Raw genomic sequence first — 21,245 nt, forward strand, 5'->3', positions numbered from 1 at the left:
TCTCAATTTCTGCTGCGACATTCGGATGGTAGGGTCAGAATTTGGCGTCAACAACATGAAAGCATGGATCCATCCTGCCTTGTATCAACGGTTCAGGCTGGTGGTGGTGGTGTCATGGTGTGGGGAATATTTTCTTGGCACTCTTTGGACCCCTTGGTACGAATTGAGCATCGTTGCAATGCCACAACCTACCTGAATATTGTTGCTGACCATGTCCATCCCTTTATGACCACAATGTACCCACAATGACGGCTACTTTCAGCAGGATAAAGCGCCATGTCATAAAGCTGGAATCATCTCTGACTGGTTTCTTGAACATGACAATGAGTTCTCTGTACTCAAATGGCCTCCACAGTCACCAGATCTCAATCCAATAGAGCATCTTTGGGATGTGGTGGAACTGTAGATTCGGATCATGGATGTGCAGCCATCATGTCAATATGGACCAAAATCTCTGAGTAATGCTTCCAGCACCTTGTTGAATATATGCCACGAAGAATTGAGGCAGTTCTGAAGGCAAAAGGGGGTCCAACCCGTTACTAGCATGGTGTACCTAATAAAGTGGCCGGTGAGTGTATATATATATATATATATATATATATATATATACACATATAATCAGTCCCTTGTAAATGTTGACAACATATAGATATAAGCCAATAACAAAAGGGAATAATATCTGTGATAACAGTTTTAGTCTGAATTGTGTTCTAATGTTCTAATCTTGAAACCAGCTTTTCAAAATTGATGTTTTTTGGGGGAAAATTCGTAAGTCAGAAGAAAAGACTGCAAAAGGCATGTTATTATATATTTGCAACATCCCTGCCAATGCGCAAGGCAGAGGGGTAGTTACAAATAAGCCCCTTGTACCATTCAGTACAAATAGAGGTAATTGTGCAGCGGTAGACAATGCCTGGACAGGCAAGGGTTAATACTGTTTGATGTTTATCATCCAATGATGTTCCATCTTTGTAACTGGACTGTGATTGGAGAGTGAGATCACCTGACCGGGTTTTAACAAAACCCTTAGTCAGGGGAGGAGTTAGAGGTCTAGAGTTCCAGAAACTTCTTAGAACACAGGTCTTGGAACTTAGCTCCTTATCTACACTGAGTGATTAGAGGCAGCGTGTGCCTCACACCTTTAGTGAGCTCACACAGAACCAAGACAAAGCTGAAGCTTCCAGCATTGGACACAGCTACATCCCAGCCTGCATCTGCAACCAGGCTGGTGACCAAACTCCTGAGGTTCACTCACCAAGATCACTCCCAGTAATCTGCCTCTGTACAGAATCGTTTGGCCTGTTGCTGCTGTTGGTTTGAATAAAGAACTGTAAGTTATTTTTGCACAACGTTACCTCTGTCTGGTCCCTGCTACGGCTGTATCACCATCAAGGGTGCCCCATCTATCATCCAGGGACTCATACTACAGACACTAAGGGGTGCCCCAGGGAGAACCAGTACATCAGCCTCTCCCTCATCTAATTTCTTGCACACACCACCCACTGGAGACCTGCCAGGCTGTGGGACAGCCCTCCGGTCCCCATAACAAGCACCGTGACACTAGCGTGCCTAGGTCGCAACCGCCAGCCACTCCGGTATCCTAGTCCCCGGCTGCCTCCAGGCCCCAAGAGAAAAGGCTAGGCCCTGGTGGGGGATGTTGCATATTCATATTTTTTTGTTTTGAACTAGTGATATACAAATATAAATCAGTCTGTATTAATGTAATTGGATTGATTTCCTCAACATAAAATGTCTGTATCCCTTAAGTATTTGGAAAGAAAGAATTTCTCTATCTCCGAATACAAAAAAGCATGAACTGGAGAGAAAAAGATAATTTAATAGAAAAAGGAAATATCGGATCTCAGATTGAGACCTGACGGGTGCCTGGTTCCCAATCTAAAGATCCAATATTTTCTCTTTTGAGAAGGGATCTGTATCTATCACCTCCCCTGCCTGTTCAAAAAGTTTTTTCTAAACCATAGAAGGTAGATTTCTCTTTAAAATATTTACAATTTAGGAATAATCTGAACTAAACTGTGTAGAAAAAGTGACTTTAGATTTATTAAAGTTGTTCCGGGTTTTATTTTAATTAACCATTCTAAGCAATGAAGTACGATTTTTAGTAAGGGCAATATTTAAACCTCTGTTAATGGACCACATACTTTCGTAATGCAAATCTGTTCTTTAAATCCATGGATTGATTATGAAAATCTTTTATGTCAGAGCATGCTCTTTTCAGTCTAGTGAATTCAGCTACAGGGATAGCCTTTAAAGTGTGGTTCGGGTGGTTGCTGGTTGCATTGAGTATCGTGTTCCCTGATATAGATTTTCTAAAAAGAGTGGTTATCACTTTTTTGGACAACCTCTTAGAGAAATATCTAGAAAAGAAACTTCTCTATTGTCAACATTGTATGTAAAAGGTAAGTTCATATTGTTCTCATTCAGGTAGGACACAAAGCCTGGTACAGATGACACCCTCCCCCCCGACCAAACGATCAGTATATCATCAATGTACCACCCCTACCAGGCAATGCTCCCCCGAAGAGATTGCTGTCTGAATAGACAAACTCCTCTTCCCACCAGGCCATGAAGAGGTTTGCCAATGAGGGTAAAAAATTTGCCCCCATTGGTGCACCTCTGACCTGCAGATAAAACTATCCGCAGGCAATCTCGTAGTCGGGGGCAGGCAGGAGGTCAGTACGGGCAGCAAGGTTTCAGAGTTGGGATGTAGAAATAGGTCAAGGCAGGCAGCTGAGGAGTGTAATCAGGAACCGAACCTGGGTCACAACGGGAAGTAACAATAACAGCGCAGGGCATCAGACAAAGCTTTCTCGAAGACACTAGGCATGAAGATCTGGCAGGGCGTGATGGGAGAGGCAGGTTTAAATAGCCTTCTGGGAAATGGCCAGCGCCAATTAACAGTGTGCTGGCCCTTTAAATTTCCTGGAGCCGGCGCACACGCACCCTAGGAGACAGGGACACATGGCCGAGGAGTAGCCCCCCCCTTTGGCCTCCCCCTATTCTTGGGCTGGAGAAATCTCTGCAGGAGATAACAGTCCAGGATATTGTCCTCGGGCTCCCAAGATCTCTCCTCCGGCCTGAACCCCTTCCAGTCAACCAAGAAAAACCGCTTACCCCCCCCCACCCCCCACTCTCTTCATGCCAAGGATCTCCTTTACCTCATAGATGTCAGTGGAGTCAGACACAGGAGCAGGATACGGTACCTTCCAGGAGAAGCGATTCAGGGTGACAGGCTTAAGCAGGGAGACATGGAAGGAGTTCGGGATGCACATGGTGGGAGGAAGACTCAGCTTGTAGGACCCCGGATTGATGCGACTCAGCACTTCGAAAGGACCCAGGAATTATGGACCAAGCTTGTACCCAGGAATCTTCAGCTGGATGTACCTGGAAGACAACCAGACCTTGTCACCAGGAGAGAAGAAAGGAGGGGGCCTGCATCTTTTGTCAGCCTGGAGCTTGGCTTCGGCAGAAGCCTGTGACAAGGAAAGGCGAGTCTGCTCTCAGACGGACTTCAGATCTCGTACCAACTTCTCAACAGCAGGGATGTCCGAGGGCACAGGCAAAGGAAAAGGAGGGCATGGATGCAGTCCATAATTGATAAAAAATGGAGCAGAGCCTGCAGACAACAAATCCAAGGAGTTATAAGAAAACATGGCAACAGAGTGGACCAGTCATCAAGGCAGGGGGAAACAAAATGACGAAGATAGCAACCCAGAGTCTGGTTCACTCTCTCCACCTGACCATTAGACTGTGGGTGATAGGTAGAGTAAAAGTCCAATTTTACCTGGAGCTGGTTACAGAGGGATCGCCAGAACGTAGGCACAAATTGAATCAGAGACGATGTGTTGAGGAGATGTGGTGCAGACGGAACACGCGGAAGGGGAACTAAATGGGAAATCTTCGAAAACCGGTCCGTCACCACCCAGATGGCGGTATTGCCAGAGGAAGGTTAAAGGTCCGTGACAAAGTCCATTGCCACGTGCGACCACCGGCAACTGGATTTCGGTAACGGAAGCAAAAGAAGAGCCGGTTTCAGGCATGATTGCTTATTACGGGCTCAGGAAGTGAAGGATCCCACAAAGTCCCAAACATCTTTGACCAAGTCAGGCCACCAGTAGTAGCGGGAGATGAGGGCCACGGAGCATTGCACCCCATATGCCCAGCCAGGAGCGAAGAATGTCCCCGAAAGAAAATCCTCTTCCGCAGTGCAGGTCGGACATACGTCTTGCCGGGGGGAAACTGCCGAAGATCCACAGGAGCGTCAACAACCAATTTTTCCAGCGAGATAATACGCTGAGGAACTGGCTCTTCTCCAATGACATCGGAGGCACGGGAAAGGGCTTTGAAGCGTGAGAAGAAAAGAGACCAATGGGCTTGCCTGGGATTAAGACATTGGGCTGACCGGAGATACAAGAGATTTTTTTTACGCCGACTAGATGGCTCCATCTCTCCAAAGATATAGCCATTCTTCCAGGGCAAGTTTGATGGCAAAAGTTCTCTATAACCAATTGAGTAAATTCTCTCTGCAGGAGACAAAGTTCTAGAAAAGAAACCACACATGAGTGTTTGACCCTTAGGCCCTTTCTGGCTGAGCACTGCCCCTGCACACACGGAGGATGCATCCACCTCTAGATGAAATGTCTTCTCTGTGTCAGGTTAGTGAGAACAGGAGCCATGGCGCACTTTAACTTTGAAAAGGCCTCTTCAGCTGGCGAAGGCCAGAGCCGTGGATTAGCACCCTTTTTGGTAAGCGCCACGATGGGAGACACCAGAGTAGAGAAATGTGGGATAAACTGCCAGTAATAGCTTGCGAAGCCTAGGAACCTTTGGATGGCTCGTAAACCTTCTGGACGCGGCTACTGCAACACTGCAGACAGTTTAGCAGGATCCATCTGGAGACCTTTGTCGGAGATTATGTAGCCGAGGAAATGAAGACTCCATTGGTGAAACAGACACCTCTCGAGCTTGGCGAAGAGACGATTAGCCCGTAGGCGGCCAAGAACTTGCCATAGGTGAGACTGGTGGGTCTCAAGGTCTGGAGAGAACACCAAGATGTCATCTAGGTAGACCACGACACACGTTTACAGCAGATCTCTAAAGATGTCATTAACGAACTCCTGAAAGACAGCTGGAGCATTACACAGTCCAAATGGCATCACTTGAAATGTCCATCTTGGGTGTTAAATGCTGTCTTCCATTCATCCCCTATGCCGATCCGAGTGAGATTGTAGGCCCCATGAAGGTTCAGCTTGGAGAAAATCTTGGAGCCGTGCAGACAGTCAAAAAGCTCTGTGATCAACGGAAGAGGGTAGCAATTCTTAAACATGATCTTGTTAAGTCCGCATTAATCAATGCAGGGATGCAGAGAGCTGTCCTTCTTGGTCACAATAAAGAACCCTGCACTGGCTGGAGAGGAGGACTTATGTATAAACCCTCTCTGTAGGTTCTCTTTAATATACTCCGACATGGCAGCAGTCTTGGGTACGGGGTACACCCGAACCCAGGGAGGAGAGGTACTCGGCAACAGATCAATCCCTGGATTTTAATATATGCAAGCCTCCTCCTGCTGCTGGCCGGGGAATTACAATCCGGCCAGTGAGGTCAGAGGGCGGGTTTGTGGAGAGAGTGAGCTCTCTCCTAGTTTCCCATCTGCCAATTCCAAGAAGGAGATACAGCTAGGGAGAGGTTGCTGCTCTTAATAGGGTCAGTCAGAAAGGCAGGAACTTCTCAAAAACCTAATTATTTGCTGTATGATGACTCCCCTAGCCAGGATTCTGTGGCCTATCTTCCTGCCTCTGCCCCAGGAGCAGAGATAGAGTTCAAGGGTTTTATTGGAGGATGGGGGTGTAGACAATGGACTACCAGATGATGTTCTAGACCTAACGTGGGTGGAAAGCAGTGATTATTCTGTGATTTATTCTCACAGAGTACAGAAGGCAGAACACATGTAATTTGCATGCTATGCCACTAGTTCCTAAAGTGTGGCCAAAACCAAAAACAATCTGAGCACCTCATATATGACCAGCAACCTGCAGAGTATGAGCTAAGTTGCATTGGCTGAGACACAAACAAAATTGGAAGAAAATGGAAAATGAAAATTTTTTTAAAAAAGCATGGAAACACCTAAGGCTCCCCCTGCTGCTTCAGTAGGCCCAGCCTTTTCCACTGCAGATGGAGGATATGACCACCATCACAATCACCAGGCCTGTCCACATTATCTGTTCATTTTTCCATCCCAAATAATGCATATAAAGTGTGAGTTTGGCCTATTGCGTGCAGAAGCCCTGCTCCTGAATAAGAGTTTATCCAAATAGCTGGCCTTTGAAATGCTCCCAGGAAAGCTTTAAAGTTCTGATGGGCGTGGCTGTTCCACAGTATGAAGTTCCCAGCCACCACTACTTTTCCTGGCAGGCAGTCCCCACCCTGCACCAACAGGTTGTGGACTGCGCAATGCTATTATAACCACAGTGCACTACTATTCTGCTTCTCCTCTCCTGCTTCCCATCCAGTCACCACAGCGCCCACACCACCACTTTGGCAAAGCCATGGAGAAACGGCAGTAAAAGCAAAAAAAGTATATAATACAGCTCACCCTGATTGTATCAATGTTGAAGAGATGTCACAGAAATCAGCACAGATATCCACCAACCTTTGGAGTGCAAATTCGCGTAGCCTGCTAGAACTGCAGGTAAAAATCTTTATTAATCCAAAGTAACGAGGGACCACGGCACTTCCTTAAAACAATGCAATTCTTTATTTCTTCATGTTAAAACATCAAGGAATTAGGTAGGAGTCAAGCTTACACATTTCGAGCTCTTAGTCATGGCATAAACTCTGAAGTAACAATGTAAAATATTTAACACATACAATAACCAATCCCTATGTGGGGGGTGTGTACTGCCAGAATGATGATTCGCCACAGGGGAAACACTTCATGCATAGCGCGTCACTGGACCCAGCAGACATACTTTCATAAACAGGTGATTTCCACATATATAATAACATTGTTTGATGCAAGTTTGCCTACAAACAAAAAAAAAAAAAAACAAAAAAAATATATATATATATATATATATATATATATATATATATATATATATATATATATATAACTCACCGGCCACTTTATTAGGTACACCTGCCAAACTGCTCGTTAACACTTAATTTCTAGCCAATCACCAATCTAGCCAATCACATGGTGGCAACTCAGTGCATTTAGGCATGTAGACATGGTCAAGACAATCTCCTGTAGTTCAAACCGAGCATCAGTATGGGGAAGAAAGAGATTTGAGTGCCTTTGAACGTGGCATGGTTGTTGGTGCCAGAAGGGCTGGTCTGAGTATTTCAGAAACTGCTGATCTACTGGGATTTTCACGCACAACCATCTCTAGGGTTTACAGAGAATGGTCCGAAAAAGAAAAAACATCCAGTGAGCCGCAGTTCCGTGGGCGGAAATGCCTTGTTGATGCCAGAGGTCAGAGGAGAATGGGCAGACTGGTTCGAGCTGATAGAAAGGCAACAGTGACTCAAATCACCACCCGTTACAACCAAGGTAGGCAGAAGAGCATCTCTGAACGCACAGTACGTCGAACTTTGAGGCAGATGGGCTACAGCAGCAGAAGACCACACCGGGTGCCACTCCTTTCAGCTAAGAACGGGAAACTGAGGCTACAATTTGCACAAGCTCATCGAAATTGGACAGTAGAAGATTGGAAAAACGTTGCCTGGTCTGATGAGTCTCAATTTCTGCTGCGACATTCGGATGGTAGGGTCAGAATTTGGCGTCAACAACATGAAAGTATGGATCCATCCTGCCTTGTATCAACGGTTCAGGCTGGTGGTGGTGGTGTCATGGTGTGGGGAATATTTTCTTGGCACTCTTTGGACCCCTTGGTACGAATTGAGCATCGTTGCAATGCCACAACCTACCTGAATATTGTTGCTGACCATGTCCATCCCTTTATGACCACAATGTACCCACAATGACGGCTACTTTCAGCAGGATAAAGCGCCATGTCATAAAGCTGGAATCATCTCTGACTGGTTTCTTGAACATGACAATGAGTTCTCTGTACTCAAATGGCCTCCACAGTCACCAGATCTCAATCCAATAGAGCATCTTTGGGATGTGGTGGAACTGTAGATTCGGATCATGGATGTGCAGCCATCATGTCAATATGGACCAAAATCTCTGAGTAATGCTTCCAGCACCTTGTTGAATATATGCCACGAAGAATTGAGGCAGTTCTGAAGGCAAAAGGGGGTCCAACCCGTTACTAGCATGGTGTACCTAATAAAGTGGCCGGTGAGTGTATATATATATATATATATATATATATATATATATATATATATATTTATATTGTGGGGATTTGGCCCAGTAGAGACCGTGGTAGCGGGGTGCTGGGATGCAGTTCAAGACAGGGACACCAGGGTACAGTCCAAACAGGTCTCGCCTGCGTTTATTGCAGCAAAATAAAACCAGCCTTTACATTCAGGTATTTGAATAAACAAAAGAAAACCTACCCGTCAGGGTGCTAACTATACACAATAGTCCACTAGCTCACACTAAACAAAAGATCGCGTGGCTGCTCCAGACCCACAGGTCAGAGCTGTGTCCTCTCAGCCTCCTTCCACAGAGAGACAACCCACTCAACTCTGCTGAGTCATTTTATCCAGGCTAATTAGGCTGTTCCCATCACCTGTGTCCAAGGTGCTGGACAAACCCACCTCAGCACTAAGGCCTTGCATAGAAGCAAAACCTAGGGGAAACATACCGCCCATCCACAGTTAACCCCTTCAGTGTCTCACATACCCTCCCCCTCTGTTTGACCCTGTGGGGACGAACACTTTTGGCCATCAGACAGTGGGTACGGGACAGGGCATCGGCATTCCCATGCAATTTTCCTGCTCGATGTTCCACCGTGAATTTAAAATTCTGGAGCATTAGGAACCACCTTGTGACCCTGGCGTTCCTCTCCTTGGCCTGACTCATCCAGGTTAGGGGAGAGTGATCAGTCACTAGTGTAAACTGCCGCCCTACCAAATAATACCTCAGGGATTCCAGAGCCCATTTTATCGCCAAGCACTCCCTCTCAACTATACTATAGTTCTTCTCAGGAGGTGTGAGCTTGCGGCTCAGGAATGTCACGGGATGTTCCTCACCCTCCACTACTTGGGACAGGACAGCCCCCAAGCCCACGTCAGAAGCGTCAGTCTGCACAATAAAGGTCTTGGTGAAGTTAGGGGTGATCAGTATCGGTCCCTCACACAAAACCGTCTTAAGTCGCTGAAACGCCCCCTCAGCCTCTTCACTCCACTTTACCATCACCGCCCTGCTACCCTTAGTCAGGTCAGTCAGAGGTGCCGCTATTGTCGCAAAATCGGGGATAAATCGGCGATAATAGCCCACTATGCCCAGAAAAGCCCTCACTTGCTTCTTGCTCAAAGGTCGTGGCCACTGCTGGATCGCCTCTACTTTATTTACTTGGGGTTTGATGACCCCTCGCCCAATACGGTACCCCAGGTAACGGGCCTCTTCCAGACCCAGTGCACACTTTTGGGGGTTCGCTGTCAGCCCTGCTGCCCTCAGGGAGTCTACCACTGCTTGTACTTTGGCTAGATGACTCTCCCAGTCGTTACTATAGACTATAATGTCATCTAAGTAGGCCGAGGCATAACTCCGGTGAGGTTTTAGCACGAGATCCATTAACCTCTGGAATGTGGCGGGAGCCCCATGTAGCCCAAAGGGGAGTACCACGTACTGAAAAAGCCCATCAGGGGTAACAATAGCGGTCTTCTCTTTAGCCCTGTCAGTCAGGGGTACCTGCCAATACCCTTTCGTCAGGTCAAGGGTGGAGAAGAACCTAGCCTGTCCAAGTCGTTCTATCAACTCGTCAACCCTGGGCATGGGATAGGAATCAAATTTGGACACCTCGTTCAACTTCCTAAAATCATTGCAGAACCGTAGGGAACCATCAGGTTTGGGAATCAACACAATAGGACTCGACCAGTCACTTTTAGACTCCTCGATAACCCCCAGGTCTAACATCTGCCTGACTTCTTCGGCTATGGCAAGCCGGCGCGCTTCAGGGACCCGGTAAGGTTTTTGGTGTACCCGGATGTGGGGTTCGGTTATGATGTCATGCTTGATGACTGAAGTACGTCCCGGTAACTTAGAGAACACATCCATATTTCGGAGCACAAACTCCTTCGCTTCCTGAATCTGGGCCCTGGAGAGGGACTCCGAGATCCGTACTTCAGGCACCTTGGCATCGGGTACACCTACCTCCGGTGTCCCCTTCTTGGAGACAGATGCCTTCTCTACTCCCATGGCCATCAGGGACTCTCTTTCCCTCCATGGCTTTAGGAGGTTCACGTGGTATATCTGTTCGGGTTTCCTCCTCCCCGGCTGAGATACCCTGTAGGTTACCTTCCCCACTCTCTCCATGACCTCATATGGCCCTTGCCATTTGGCCAAGAACTTGCTCTCCACGGTGGGCACCAGAACTAGCACTCTGTCGCCTGGGTTAAAGGTCCTGAGTCTGGCTGACCTATTGTAGACCCTAGACTGGGCCTCTTGTGCCCTTGTCATGTGTTCCTTTACAAGGGGCATTACCGCCGCTATGCGGTCCTGCATAAGGGAGACGTGTTCTATCACACTACGGTGGGGGGTCCTCTCCTGCTCCCAGGTCTCCTTGGCTACATCCAAAAGCCCACGTGGGGAACGGCCATATAACAGCTCAAAGGGTGAGAAACCCGTGGAGGACTGGGGAACTTCACGTATGGCAAACATCAAATAGGGCAACAAACAATCCCAGTCCTTCCCATCTTTGCTGACCACCCTCTTAAGCATCCCCTTCAAGGTCTTATTAAACCTCTCGACCAGGCCATCTGTCTGAGGATGATACACAGAGGTGCGGAGCTGTTTTACCTGTAGTAACTTGCACATCTCCTTCATTACCCTAGACATGAATGGGGTGCCCTGGTCAGTCAAGATTTCCTTGGGGAGGCCTGTGCGTGAGAACACCTGGAACAGCTCCCTAGCAATATTTTTGGAGGAGGTGTTCCTTAATGGAATCGCCTCGGGATACCGCGTAGCGTAGTCCAGGATAACTAGGATGTATTGGTGCCCCCTGGAGGATTTGACTATGGGGCCAACCAGATCCATTGCAATCCGTTCAAAGGGCACTTCTATGATCGGTAGCGGGACCAAAGGACTCCTGAAGTGGGAGACCGGGGCAGTAAGTTGGCACTCAGGGCAGGAGCTACAATACCGGTTTACCTCCTCCCATACCCCGGGCCAGAAAAATCGCTGCAGGATCCTCTCTCGGGTCTTCTCAGCACCTAAGTGCCCTCCCAGCACATGTTTGTGTGCCAACTCTAGCACCAGCCTACGGTGAGATTGGGGTACTACAAGTTGCTCAACCTCCTCACCCCGTATCTGGTCGACCCTGTACAACAGTTCCCCAATAATCACCATTCGGGGGTATATTTTATCAGCCCCTGGTATTTGGAGTACCCCATTTATCACCTTGACATTCTCCCGTGCTTTAACCAAGGTAGGGTCCTGTAGCTGTGCAGCCCCAAAATTGTCACGGGAAATCTCAAGGTCCAGCATGTCGGCCACCACGAGAAGTCTCTGCCGATAATAGCCTCATGAAAAAGGGTCCCCACCACCCCCACTTCATGGGTAACAGTACCACAAGGGGTATGTAGGTTGATGACAGCAGTGGGATATTCGCGAGTGTCCCCATGTATACACAACACTCCCACTCTCCGCCCACTGTATAGTCCAGGATCAACCAAAGTTCCCCGCACCAGGGTGACCAGACTCCCTGAGTCTAGCAAGGCTTCCACTGTGTGACCACCGATTGTGACCATGCATACTTGGGGTTCTGTACCCGTGACTGACTCTGCCGCCAGAACTGGCCGGGCAAACAGTGACACTCACCGGGTCTGGTTGCAGTCCATTGGCTCCACTGACAGTGGACAGTTGGCAGCAATATGGCCCATTTCATGGCACCGCCAGCACTGGATACGGCCATGACCTCTGTCACGAGCCTCACTGGGTTTCTGGGTATCCACGCCCCCCAATGAACCCCCTCCCAACCTGACATGTCTCCCCTTTTCCGCAGTAGCAGTCTTACCAGCTGGTTTGGTGACCCTGTCACTGGCACTGCTTCGTGTGGGAGAGGTAAGTAGAAGGTCCTCTGTAGCCCGATACCTCTCTACAAGGGACACAAGCTCCTCAGCTTTTGTGGGACCGGCCTGTCCAACCCACCGCTGGAGCCGAGAGGGCAGAGAACGGGTGAACTTGTCGAGGACCACTCTCTCTACCATCTGTGCTGGGGTGCAGTCCTCTGGTTGTAGCCACTTCCGGACAAGATGGATCAGGTCATGCATTTGGGAGCGTGGGGGTAATTTTTCTGAGTAAGCCCACTGGTGGACCCGGCTGGAGCGAACTTGAACGGTGACCCCAAGACGAGCCAGAATCTCCGCCTTTAGCTGGGGGTACTTACGGGCCTCCGTTTCACTCAGGTCGTAGTAAGCCTTCTGCGACTCGCCGGTCAGGAACGGTGCCAGGACATCTGCCCACTGCTCAGCCGGTAACTCCTCTCGCTCAGCTACTCGCTCGAACACAGTGAGATACGCCTCCACGTCGTCGGTCGTCGCCATTTTTTGTAAGGCCTTTTGTACTGCAGCCCGTGCGGAATGCTGGACAACCGGGTACCCTTGCAGACCAGTATGGGACCCCTCAGTAGTCGTCGCTTGCGGTGCTGCCATCATGCCAGAAAACTTCTCCATCATCAGCTGGAACATGGCTCGGGATTCTTCCTGCTGCTGGCGGGACCTCTCCTCCTGCAGCTGGAACATGGCTTGCTGCTGACGGGACCTCTCCTCCTGCTGCTGGAGCATGGCTTGCTGCAGCTGCCGATTAGCCTGGGACTCTTCCTGCTGCTGCTGCCGATTAGCTCTGGCCTCCTCTTGCAGGTATTTAATAAAGTCCTCCATCTTGGCTGTATCCTGCAATTTGCCTGATGCTTTCAGCCAGGCCATGCAATGTTGCAGGATGTATCAAGCCTTCCAGGTGTATGTCTTTTTGAACTGCCCGCAATCCGAAGCACCATATGTGGGGATTTGGCCCAGTAGAGACCGTGGTAGCGGGGTGCTGGGATGCAGTTCAAGACAGGGACACCAGGGTACAGTCCAAACAGGTCTCGCCTGCGTTTATTGCAGCAAAATAAAACCAGCCTTTACATTCAGGTATTTGAATAAACAAAAGAAAACCTACCCGTCAGGGTGCTAACTATACACAATAGTCCACTAGCTCACACTAAACAAAAGATCGCGTGGCTGCTCCAGACCCACAGGTCAGAGCTGTGTCCTCTCAGCCTCCTTCCACAGAGAGACAACCCACTCAACTCTGCTGAGTCATTTTATCCAGGCTAATTAGGCTGTTCCCATCACCTGTGTCCAAGGTGCTGGACAAACCCACCTCAGCACTAAGGCCTTGCATAGAAGCAAAACCTAGGGGAAACATACCGCCCATCCACAGTTAACCCCTTCAGTGTCTCACAATATATATATATATACATATAATCAGTCCCTTGTAAATGTTGACAACATATAGATATAAGCCAATAACAAAAGGGAATAATATCTGTGATAACAGTTTTAGTCTGAATTGTGTTCTAATGTTCTAATCTTGAAACCAGCTTTTCAAAATTGATGTTTTTTGGGGGAAAATTCGTAAGTCAGAAGAAAAGACTGCAAAAGGCATGTTATTATATATTTGCAACATCCCTGCCAATGCGCAAGGCAGAGGGGTAGTTACAAATAAGCCCCTTGTACCATTCAGTACAAATAGAGGTAATTGTGCAGCGGTAGACAATGCCTGGACAGGCAAGGGTTAATACTGTTTGATGTTTATCATCCAATGATGTTCCATCTTTGTAACTGGACTGTGATTGGAGAGTGAGATCACCTGACCGGGTTTTAACAAAACCCTTAGTCAGGGGAGGAGTTAGAGGTCTAGAGTTCCAGAAACTTCTTAGAACACAGGTCTTGGAACTTAGCTCCTTATCTACACTGAGTGATTAGAGGCAGCGTGTGCCTCACACCTTTAGTGAGCTCACACAGAACCAAGACAAAGCTGAAGCTTCCAGCATTGGACACAGCTACATCCCAGCCTGCATCTGCAACCAGGCTGGTGACCAAACTCCTGAGGTTCACTCACCAAGATCACTCCCAGTAATCTGCCTCTGTACAGAATCGTTTGGCCTGTTGCTGCTGTTGGTTTGAATAAAGAACTGTAAGTTATTTTTGCACAACGTTACCTCTGTCTGGTCCCTGCTACGGCTGTATCACCATCAAGGGTGCCCCATCTATCATCCAGGGACTCATACTACAGACACTAAGGGGTGCCCCAGGGAGAACCAGTACATCAGCCTCTCCCTCATCTAATTTCTTGCACACACCACCCACTGGAGACCTGCCAGGCTGTGGGACAGCCCTCCGGTCCCCATAACAAGCACCGTGACACTAGCGTGCCTAGGTCGCAACCGCCAGCCACTCCGGTATCCTAGTCCCCGGCTGCCTCCAGGCCCCAAGAGAAAAGGCTAGGCCCTGGTGGGGGATGTTGCATATTCATATTTTTTTGTTTTGAACTAGTGATATACAAATATAAATCAGTCTGTATTAATGTAATTGGATTGATTTCCTCAACATAAAATGTCTGTATCCCTTAAGTATTTGGAAAGAAAGAATTTCTCTATCTCCGAATACAAAAAAGCATGAACTGGAGAGAAAAAGATAATTTAATAGAAAAAGGAAATATCGGATCTCAGATTGAGACCTGACGGGTGCCTGGTTCCCAATCTAAAGATCCAATATTTTCTCTTTTGAGAAGGGATCTGTATCTATCACCTCCCCTGCCTGTTCAAAAAGTTTTTTCTAAACCATAGAAGGTAGATTTCTCTTTAAAATATTTACAATTTAGGAATAATCTGAACTAAACTGTGTAGAAAAAGTGACTTTAGATTTATTAAAGTTGTTCCGGGTTTTATTTTAATTAACCATTCTAAGCAATGAAGTACGATTTTTAGTAAGGGCAATATTTAAACCTCTGTTAATGGACCACATACTTACGTAATGCAAATCTGTTCTTTAAATCCATGGATTGATTATGAAAATTTTTTATGTCAGAGCATGCTCTTTTCAGTCTAGTGAATTCAGCTACAGGGATAGCCTTTAAAGTGTGGTTCGGGTGGTTGCTGGTTGCATTGAGTATCGTGTTCCCTGATATAGATTTTCTAAAAAGAGTGGTTATCACTTTTTTGGACAACCTCTTAGAGAAATATCTAGAAAAGAAACTTCTCTATTGTCAACATTGTATGTAAAAGGTAAGTTCATATTGTTCTCATTCAGGTAGGACACAAAGCCTGGTACAGATGACACCCTCCCCCCCGACCAAACGATCAGTATATCATCAATGTACCACCCCTACCAGGCAATGCTCCCCCGAAGAGATTGCTGTCTGAATAGACAAACTCCTCTTCCCACCAGGCCATGAAGAGGTTTGCCAATGAGGGTAAAAAATTTGCCCCCATTGGTGCTCCTCTGACCTGCAGATAAAACTATCCGCAGGCAATCTCGTAGTCGGGGGCAGGCAGGAGGTCAGTACGGGCAGCAAGGTTTCAGAGTTGGGATGTAGAAATAGGTCAAGGCAGGCAGCTGAGGAGTGTAATCAGGAACCGAACCTGGGTCACAACGGGAAGTAACAATAACAGCGCAGGGCATCAGACAAAGCTTTCTCGAAGACACTAGGCATGAAGATCTGGCAGGGCGTGATGGGAGAGGCAGGTTTAAATAGCCTTCTGGGAAATGGCCAGCGCCAATTAACAGTGTGCTGGCCCTTTAAATTTCCTGGAGCCGGCGCACACGCACCCTAGGAGACAGGGACACATGGCCGAGGAGTAGCCCCCCCCCTTTGACCTCCCCCTATTCTTGGGCTGGAGAAATCTCTGCAGGAGATAACAGTCCAGGATATTGTCCTCGGGCTCCCAAGATCTCTCCTCCGGCCTGAACCCCTTCCAGTCAACCAAGAAAAACCGCTTACCCCCCCCACCCCCCACTCTCTTCATGCCAAGGATCTCCTTTACCTCATAGATGTCAGTGGAGTCAGACACAGGAGCAGGATACGGTACCTTTCAGGAGAAGCGATTCAGGGTGACAGGCTTAAGCAGGGAGACATGGAAGGAGTTCGGGATGCACATGGTGGGAGGAAGACTCAGCTTGTAGGACCCCGGATTGATGCGACTCAGCACTTCGAAAGGACCCAGGAATTATGGACCAAGCTTGTACCCAGGAATCTTCAGCTGGATGTACCTGGAAGACAACCAGACCTTGTCACCAGGAGAGAAGAAAGGAGGGGGCCTGCATCTTTTGTCAGCCTGGAGCTTGGCTTCGGCAGAAGCCTGTGACAAGGAAAGGCGAGTCTGCTCTCAGACGGACTTCAGATCTCGTACCAACTTCTCAACAGCAGGGATGTCCGAGGGCACAGGCAAAGGAAAAGGAGGGCATGGATGCAGTCCATAATTGATAAAAAATGGAGCAGAGCCTGCAGACAACAAATCCAAGGAGTTATAAGAAAACATGGCAACAGAGTGGACCAGTCATCAAGGCAGGGGGAAACAAAATGACGAAGATAGCAACCCAGAGTCTGGTTCACTCTCTCCACCTGACCATTAGACTGTGGGTGATAGGTAGAGTAAAAGTCCAATTTTACCTGGAGCTGGTTACAGAGGGATCGCCAGAACGTAGGCACAAATTGAATCAGAGACGATGTGTTGAGGAGATGTGGTGCAGACGGAACACGCGGAAGGGGAACTAAATGGGAAATCTTCGAAAACCGGTCCGTCACCACCCAGATGGCGGTATTGCCAGAGGAAGGTTAAAGGTCCGTGACAAAGTCCATTGCCACGTGCGACCACCGGCAACTGGATTTCGGTAACGGAAGCAAAAGAAGAGCCGGTTTCAGGCATGATTGCTTATTACGGGCTCAGGAAGTGAAGGATCCCACAAAGTCCCAAACATCTTTGACCAAGTCAGGCCACCAGTAGTAGCGGGAGATGAGGGCCACGGAGCATTGCACCCCATATGCCCAGCCAGGAGCGAAGAATGTCCCCGAAAGAAAATCCTCTTCCGCAGTGCAGGTCGGACATACGTCTTGCCGGGGGGAAACTGCCGAAGATCCACAGGAGCGTCAACAACCAATTTTTCCAGTGAGATAATACGCTGAGGAACTGGCTCTTCTCCAATGACATCGGAGGCACGGGAAAGGGCTTTGAAGCGTGAGAAGAAAAGAGACCAATGGGCTTGCCTGGGATTAAGACATTGGGCTGACCGGAGATACAAGAGATTTTTTTTACGCCGACCAGATGGCTCTATCTCTCCAAAGATATAGCCATTCTTCCAGGGCAAGTTTGATGGCAAAAGTTCTCTATAACCAATTGAGTAAATTCTCTCTGCAGGAGACAAAGTTCTAGAAAAGAAACCACACATGAGTGTTTGACCCTTAGGCCCTTTCTGGCTGAGCACTGCCCCTGCACACACGGAGGATGCATCCACCTCTAGATGAAATGTCTTCTCTGTGTCAGGTTAGTGAGAACAGGAGCCATGGCGCACTTTAACTTTGAAAAGGCCTTTTCAGCTGGCGAAGGCCAGAGCCGTGGATTAGCACCCTTTTTGGTAAGCGCCACGATAGGAGACACCAGAGTAGAGAAATGTGGGATAAACTGCCAGTAATAGCTTGCGAAGCCTAGGAACCTTTGGATGGCTCGTAAACCTTCTGGACGCGGCTACTGCAACACTGCAGACAGTTTAGCAGGATCCATCTGGAGACCTTTGTCGGAGATTATGTAGCCGAGGAAATGAAGACTCCATTGGTGAAACAGACACCTCTCGAGCTTGGCGAAGAGACGATTAGCCCGTAGGCGGCCAAGAACTTGCCATAGGTGAGACTGGTGGGTCTCAAGGTCTGGAGAGAACACCAAGATGTCATCTAGGTAGACCACGACACACGTTTACAGCAGATCTCTAAAGATGTCATTAACGAACTCCTGAAAGACAGCTGGAGCATTACACAGTCCAAATGGCATCACTTGAAATGTCCATCTTGGGTGTTAAATGCTGTCTTCCATTCATCCCCTATGCCGATCCGAGTGAGATTGTAGGCCCCATGAAGGTTCAGCTTGGAGAAAATCTTGGAGCCGTGCAGACAGTCAAAAAGCTCTGTGATCAACGGAAGAGGGTAGCAATTCTTAAACATGATCTTGTTAAGTCCGCATTAATCAATGCAGGGATGCAGAGAGCTGTCCTTCTTGGTCACAATAAAGAACCCTGCACTGGCTGGAGAGGAGGACTTATGTATAAACCCTCTCTGTAGGTTCTCTTTAATATACTCCGACATGGCAGCAGTCTTGGGTACGGGGTACACCCGAACCCAGGGAGGAGAGGTACTCGGCAACAGATCAATAGGGCAGTCGTAGGGACGATGTGGAGGCAATGTCTCTATCTGCTTCTTAAAAAACACATCGGCAAGGTCCTGGTAACATGTAGGAGGCCCCCTAAAGGCTTAGGAGTCACAGAGAAGGCCAAGACGGGCACTGGCTGAGATGCCACCATGCAGCGGGACTGACACTCTGGACCCCAATGAAGAATTTCCCCCGTCATCCTGTTGAGAACAGGTGCATGAAGCTGCAGCCATGGAAGACCCAGAAGGAGGAACAAGGTAGACCGGGGCAGAGCACCGACTTTCCGGGAAATTGGCTCAGTGCTGTTCCTTGACCAGATCAGAGAGGATTTGTCCGCTGACCGAGGAGATGACCAGAGGCTTCTCGAGAAGGACCACAGGGAGGTGTTGCCGGGAGACCAGGGCGGCATCCACAAAGTTCCCCACACAACCGGAGTCCAAGAAAGCAGAGACCTGGATCTCGGTGCAGGTGCCAACGCTGAAGATCACAGGAATAGTCAGGCATGGAGATGCTTTACTTACACTTACGGACGCTTCTCCCAAGAACCCTAGGTGTTGGCATTTTCTGGACGTTGAAGATGGACAGGACAAGTCTCGATGAAGTGCTCTGGGCTGGCACAATGCAGGCAGAGGTTCCCAAGACATCATCTGGAACGCTCCTGGAGGGAGAGTCGGCTTCTGTCCACCTGCATAGGTTCCTGAGCAGACTATACAGGCGGAGACTGGAGCCGCTTTTGGAAGGCAGGTGCCAAGCAAGGAAAATGTCTTACCCGGGCTTGTGGGTGCTCGAAACATAATTCCTCAGCGTGCTTCTTAAAACGCACATCTATCCAAGTGGCCGGTGTGATGAGACCACTCAGAGTAGATGGCAGGTCCCAAGCAGCCAAAGTGTCTTTGACCTGAGCTGAGCGTCCTTTTTTAAAGGTTGCAGACAGGGCTCCATCGTTCCAGGAGAGTGCCAAGGCCAGTGTACAGAACTAAACAGCATATTCTGGTCGTTCCACAGGTGCGACTAGCCCGCGGTGGCAGCCGAGGTCGAGGTACCTTAGCAGAAGATAGTCTCATGGTCACGTTCAGGCTCAGGGCAGACGGCAGAGATGTAAGGTCAAGTCCAATCTGGGTTCAGCAACGGGAGGACCAGGCAGATGGGAAGGGGAACACAGGAACGGACAGGAACACACAGAAGCACAGGAACAGGAATGCAGGAACACGAGAACAGGAACGCAGGAGCACAAGAACAGGAACATGGGACACAGGAACACAGGCACACAGGAACGCATGAACTCAGGAGCAGGAACACACAGAAACACTGGAATCTCACAGGGGAGCTTTTTCTATGGCGTAGGCACAAAGATCCGGCAGGGTTTGCAGGAAGAGGCAGGCTTAAGTAGAATTATGGAACAAAAGGGCCCTGCTCACAGGAGCTTACCTTCTATGTGGATGAGGAGACACAAGAGCTTGTTTAATGGTCCAGCCATTCTTAGGGAATAGAATAAAATAAATTGATATAATAATATAGATGCTGCTGCTTGAATCATTCATCAGGTGCCATATTATGAACAAAGTCCAAGGTCAATAGGACTGCAGCCTGTAGCTTGGTATCTGGTGCTTGATGGGAAACAAACTTCAGAAGGACACAGGATGGGTTAAAAAACATAGTTGACATTTCATGCAGTTAGCGAGTGTGATAGGCTTGCCTAAAGAGATGGGTTTTAAGAACAAGTTTGGAGGTTCGGTATTAGTCAGATAAGTCTGGGGTAGGGCATTCCATTGTGCCCATACCTCTGACACAGTAAATTATCACTAAGAATGTTATGACCTGAATGACTGTGTGCTAAAATTTAGTCTGTTTTATGTTTGTGAGCAGTATTGTGTGTCTATGTGTACTGGTTTCTAGGAGTTGGTATCCCATAGATAAATAATTTACAAAGGGGAAAGAGGTATGGCATAATTGTAAAAAAAAAAAAAAAGCAAAATACAATTTTGTTCCCCCTTTCCATTTACATAAAGTTGAAAAATTTGTGGATAAGGCAGTAGTTGTAGTGTAAAAGGTAAAGATAGGAGTAGAAAGGGCCCAGCACTGGGGCAGAAATGTAAAGTGGAAGTGCTTGCCGAGAACAGCAGAAGCAAAGATGCAAAGCCTGTTACGCAGAGTTGGACTGCCTGGACATTAAAATAGTTTTTTGTATCTGTGTGTTATCTGGGGAATAGATAACACACAGACAAATGCATTTGTATGTCCACAGCAGTCACTTGCCCAAGCCATCAAACTCAAAGCAGGTCTACTTGTCAGTGTCATTGCTGTCATTGCCTGTGGCACAATCAAGCTACAATAAAGGTTTATATCATGTGTTAGAAAGCATTAAAGGCTGGCTTATCCGAAAAAATGTCCAGAATTTGCCATTATTGAAAGTTTGCTCTTTGATACAAGCCTGGAAAATCCCATTTGTGATATGCCAAGCCTGGCTATAGTTCTTTCAGGCCAGTTAATGGCGCTAGAATGCTGTCTGATCTGATCTGTAAGGAAATTGTTTGGGTCTGTGCCCTGTATGCAGTTAAAGAAGCTATGGTAGTCTGCTGCAATCTCACCCTGTGCCCACAACCATTACAACATTGCATTCATTTTAAGGAAATGTGTCACCAATTTTTATTTTGGCTTTTATTTATTATTTATTTTTGTTGCCTCATT

This window comes from Engystomops pustulosus, chromosome 1 (assembly GCF_040894005.1).
Source record: "Engystomops pustulosus chromosome 1, aEngPut4.maternal, whole genome shotgun sequence".
Lineage (NCBI taxonomy): Eukaryota > Metazoa > Chordata > Amphibia > Anura > Leptodactylidae > Engystomops > Engystomops pustulosus.